Source organism: Lampris incognitus, chromosome 20, assembly GCF_029633865.1.
Source record: "Lampris incognitus isolate fLamInc1 chromosome 20, fLamInc1.hap2, whole genome shotgun sequence".
NCBI classification, from domain to species: Eukaryota; Metazoa; Chordata; class Actinopteri; order Lampriformes; family Lampridae; genus Lampris; species Lampris incognitus.
The window spans coordinates 15,517,018-15,523,017 of NC_079230.1; positions in this window are offsets into that span (position 1 = coordinate 15,517,018).

The window sequence follows — 6,000 nt, forward strand, 5'->3', positions numbered from 1 at the left end:
CAATGCATAGGGTGCATAGAAGCGATTTTATTATTTTTTTAATGTTAATACCATCAGATGTGGAGGTGTTCCTGAAAGAGCTGGGTCTTTCACTCTTACCTTAAACGACCGTGGGCGGTTTTTAAACTCTACTTTGTCAAGAAGATAAATACCCAACTGAGATATTAATGCATTGCATATGTTAGTATGTCTGTTAGGAAACGACTGACAACAAAAATTAAAATTTTAACAACTATAGTACTATTTTAAACAATTTAAACTTGAGAGACGTGGTCAAACTTGAATAGAAAAAGTGAAAATATTAAGTGAAAAACAAAACGGAAAACCCATATTGCTAACCTAACAAACGTAACAAGGCCTACAAAACGTGAAATGTGGGGAAAAAAAGAACTGAAAATAAATATTGAGACAGTCCCAAACAACGCCCGGAACTTAAAAACTACTAGAACGACGCCACTATTTTTAAACTCTTATATTCTGTCAAGATAAATACCCAGTTGAGATGTTAATACATTACATATATGTAAACTGCTAATAAGACTCGTTAGCCCCTAGCTAACGGGTCTAGCCCTTTAGCCGAGCGGTTAGTGATGTCGCCTTGTGGTGCAGTACACCCCGTATCGAATCCCGCACCGGGCAAGAAAATAACCGGTTACACTATGTTAGCATGTTTGTTAAGAAACTAACTGACACAAAAATTAAAATTTTAACGACTTTTGGTATTATTGTTCAAACAATTTAAAATGGCCGCTGTCCGACGCCTGGAAATACCGCAACGCGTCGGTGGTAGTCATGGTGCGTCTGAAACGACGTCTGTACCCAGACATGTTGGCAATAATCAACAATCTAATTTAGACTATTTCTCTGTACTGGAGAACGCTACTTTATTTTCTAGGACGGAGCAATGAACTTTGCGAAGGAAGTGATTTGACCAAAACACGTGTAGTGACATGAAGCACACGATCACACGCAAATTACGAGACGGTCATTTTGACCACTCGTGGTCGTTTTAGGTTGGTCTTATAACTTTTTTCGTGTGTGTGTGTGTGTGTGTGTGTGTGTGTGTGTGTGAGTAATTTATCTAAAACTCGTTTCAAATGAAAATATATGCGATTTTAGGAGACTCCAGGGAGTGGCAGGCTTGTATCTTCTTCTTTTTTTCCCCTACAGAGTTATTAAACTGAAAATCCAAAATGGCCATAATGACCGTCTTGGTCGTTCTGGAGAGGGACTCAGCAAGATCGGATGGAGTTTGGCAACTTGTTCCACCACCGGTGTGAACTCGTTTGGCAAGAGCTTGAATGTCACAGACATTCATTTATATCGTCACCTTCTTAAAATAATGGCCCAAGTCATATTTTCAAATTTTCAAAAAACAGAATAAACTGACAAATTTTGTTTCAGTTTCAGTTTATTCTATGTCTAGTTGGTACCGCTCCTCCTCTCGGACCAGCTCAGGCTCCTTCCCTGCCAGAATAAACTGACAATTTTTTTTTCGGTTTCAGTTTATTCTGTTTTTTGAAAAACTTGAAAATGTGACTTAGGCCATTATTTTAAGAAGGTGACGATATGGAAAAGTCCCGTTTTCTAGCAGTGAAGCATACACTAATATTTAACGCACATAGGTTTTGAAGCACCTACCTCAGCAGCCATCTCTGAATCATATTTGAACAACTATTAAGCCATTCGTGTTCACCAGTGGAGGTTTTTAGCTCCTTTGCAATAGTTGTTCCCTTGCCTCATGTGAGCACAAATCTGAAGAGAAAATAGTGAATTCGACCAAAGCATTCACCTGTAATATTTGTTTTTCTTATTTACTTTCTTTCGGCACATAAGTGGTCATTCTTTTTTGTTGTAGATTTCTTATATTTTTCAGAAAAGAAAAAAAATCAGTATATTCTTGATCTCCTTGGAGTTCCATATATCATTAGTTTATTCTAATAAGAAAGTGAAAATCATCTAAGTTGGTTGAGGATACATTGTTGTTGTTTTTTCTATTATCAGTGAAATATAAGGAATCTGCAAAAAAACAAAAGAAAGGTAACTCCTTGTGACCAGACACTAAAAAAAAAACAGTCTGAAAATGGAGCTGAATGAAATTAATGGTATATTCTAGTTCAGAGAGATGTGTGGCATAGGAGTGCCTAGTCCTGGTATTTCTAGCTGAAATATAACTGTAAAGTTTCATTATGCGATTTAGGGCAATTCTGGACAATTACAATTTTGGCAAACAAAAGAGGCATATGTAAAAGATGGGCATTATCGCTAATGTCAGATTTCAAATGCAAAGCTGTGTGGACAGACTACACTGACACCAAATGTCATCAAATTTACATGAACAGAAAAAAAATCTGTCGTAATTTTATTTCTAGTTGTGCTTTTTTATTTCTTGTATCTCTGAGCTTAAGTGGGTTAATAAGGCTCTTTATAATGCATTGCTTTCCTATTCATTCAGTGTGGATGAGTTAAATGATATGCATGAAGGCTCATAAATTCATGGTGTTTATCAGTGTGGATGAGTTAAATGATATTCATTAAGGCTCACAAAGGCAGCATCCAACAGCCATGAGCCTGTCCAACGTACAGTAAGTAGCTAGTCAGGCATCCGCCGTTGTGTTGGATGGATCCATCGTCAAACTGGAGCTAACTGGAATACGGAATACCTGAACACCTGTTGCCCAGTTATGGAGCGCTAGCCTCTCAAACTCACTCCCTTAAAATAGTAATTAAAACATTAACTCATAGTTTTAATTAACCTAATGGGAAAACAGAAGGCTACTCAAACCACTAATCACTGTCCTTAAATGGTAATTAATAAATCAGTTCGTGCATTGATTAACATCATGGTTCAATAGGTAATCACTGTATTATAACAAGAGTTAATTATAGTTACTCATATATGATTCAGTACGGTGCGTCATCAATTCTCAGTATGTTGCATAATAGCATATGCTTTAATTCCTCATTAATTAGAGTCGTCTTCTTCTTTCAGCTTGTTACCTGTTTCTCAGGGGTCACAACAGCGGGTTGTACAGTTTTCATCGGTACCCTGTGAGGGCACAGTGCCAATGGCGGCCATTGTTAGCCTGGACCTTGGACAATCCTATATGGCGCCTCGACTGATCCGGTAAGGTCTTTTCAATCTACATACTGATTTGGCAAAATTTTACGTCGGATGCCCTTCCTGACACAACCACTAACCCTATGGACGGGGGCACAGGTAAAGCGTTGGATGCCATCCCAGTATTCATAGACTTGCGCCCATGCCTGTCGCTATAATTCATCATTAATTAGAGTATTATACGTAAATACTTACTTGTGTTGCAGTATTGTTAAGTGTTACCATGTAAATTGTCTGAGAGATGGAGGGAATCGTTTTTATTTTTAACCTATTTGTATTGTAAAATGTGCATTTTTGGGGGGGATCCCTCTTCATTCAATCCTAATCAGAGATGTTTCAGGTGGGGGTTTTTTATTTGTGAGCTTGAAACGCTTTTGCCGGGAAACATTTGAAGTTAATGTGACTCGGTATCTGACGACAGAGAATACCAGCTTATTGCTAAAGCATAAAGCATATCGGTCAGAAAACCTCAACTGTGTCATTTATGTGACCTTTGTGCATCCGGAGAGAGTTGACTGAACACCAGGCTGTTTTCTGCACTGGCTCACATCCATAAAACCACACACTCACATACAGGGGGCTGCCCAGTTTATCCACAGTCTTCCACTGTCGTTCACTGGGCAGCCCCCATATGAGCAACTCGGGGGCCAGGGGCTTCTCTTAAAGGAACATTTTGCAGATGATTTTGTGTAAGTGTAATTGGCACCAATAAGTAATGCAGTCAATTGAAGCAATGAAGTCTTTCTTGCATACTATCTTGACAGAGAAATTGGTGTGCTCCTGCTCACAGAGCCTTTCCCACAGCACCTACACATACCAAATGCATTGCGCACAAGCTTCTCTATTGTTGTCCATAAGATCCCCTGTGCTTATTTTGTCTTGATGTCACTTCCGCCATTGGGAACGTAGCCTCACCGAGAGATCGAAGATATATTTCTTGAGCGGCGTCTTCAAAGTATGGCAGAGATTAGAAACCCAAGCTGACCTAGGCTGTAGTTTTTCTGTCTGCCAGCTGACTTCATACCACCTCATCCTCAGACAAAAAACAAAAACAAAAAACAAACTGCTTCACCGCAGCTCTGGTGATTCACGATCTATTGGGAACAACTGCAGGTGTTTTTCGCGTGCTATCCGTGTTGTAGACAGATGGAGATCAGGTTGAAAATAGGCGAATTTTCCCTTTAAGTGCAGTTGACATACAGCTGTTCACAGTACTATATCGTTTGATTATATAGTATGATGGTCCAGTGCAGAAGTTCTCAATGTCAATTACATTCACCTGTTGTTCCAGGTGTAAAACCTCCCTGATAGGAGCTCACTATAACTGGGATAATAGGTGGATGTAATGTCAGAATTGAAACGCAGCCATACCTAACGAGACCCGATTGAGAACCATTTATTTATTTGATTTTGATATACTTTAATGATCCCCATGGGGAAATTACGCCCTGCATTTAACCCATCCTAGCTGTGTAGCTAGGAGCAGCGAGCAGCCGCTGTGCAGCACCCAGGGACCAACTCCAGTTCGTCTTGCCATGCCTCGGTCAGGGGCACAGACAGGAGTATTACCCCTAACATGCATGTCTTTTTGATGGTGGGGGAAACCAGAGCACCCGGAGAAAACCTACCGCAGACACGGGGAGAACATGCAAACTCCACACAGAGGACGACCTGGGATGACCCCCAAGGTTGGACAACCCCGGGGTTCAAACCCAGGACCCTCTTGCTGTGAGGCAACAGTGCCACCATGCCGCCCAATCTATCTAGTGTATTATCTAGTGGTTCTAAGTCCTATGCAGTATTTGGTACTATACAGTATGATGTAAAACAAAATCAGTCTGTGGAACAGGATGTTGATTATTTATTAGCATTGGACATGTCAAGTTTTAAACTCCAAAATATTGTATATCCTAAGGAAGTGGAATTATTACTGGCAATTCATCATTCTGCAACATGGTGGCTGAGCAGTTAGCACAGTTGCCCTTCAGTAGGAGGGTCCTGGGTTTGGTCTGGGCTCTCCTGGGTGTGGATTTTACATGTTCACCCCCTTTGCATGGATTTCTTGACATGAGGGCTGATGAAAGTCCATCACTTATCGTCCCCAAACTTTGGAGGATTTCTCTTTTGTTTGCTGTCCATCGTTTTGCAAATGCGGCTTCCACCCACACCGATGCAGGTGGCAGCTGTCTGGTTTTGTCAGGGGTGTGTAAGATGAAACTCCCCGCGCCACGTTAACGTCCGAGGTGTGTTGTTATCGTGGTAGGTCATGCAGCGTTACAGTGGTGTGACACAGTAAAATGTGGCCAACGCTCGAATAAACAGAGCCGCGGCGCTGTGATGAAACAGAAATCAGCGTGACCCTAGAAAGGTCATTGAGGAGAGAAGCGCCTGCTAAGAAACAAATGACAAATACGAGTTAAGACCAGATCTTTACTGATGCACTTCAGAGGATGCTGGAACGAGCGGTGGAGAGATGTATGGAAACTTGGAAAGTGGAATGTGATTCATTGGGGAGAGGAAGACCCAAGATTCTTCGAGAGGAATTTTTGTCATAGCAAAGAAGACACACACACACTAGCAAGTCTTCATTTTGCATTCTGTTTTAATTGGAACTGGCGTGTTGTTGCAATGGGAGCGCCAGGTTAAATTTACAAACACGCCCTTAGCGACCAGCCTCGCGGCCCATTCAGCAAGGACACCACTGGTAGGCGTCGTGGTATTTGGAGCAGAAAGGTGTGATATTCAAACTGTCATGCTTAAATACAAACACGCACACATTAGCAGCCATAAACATACATGGATACATGTGGGCGCACATTGCACATTCTGACACAGGCGTGTACAAGTGCATTAACACAACCAACACACACACACATACA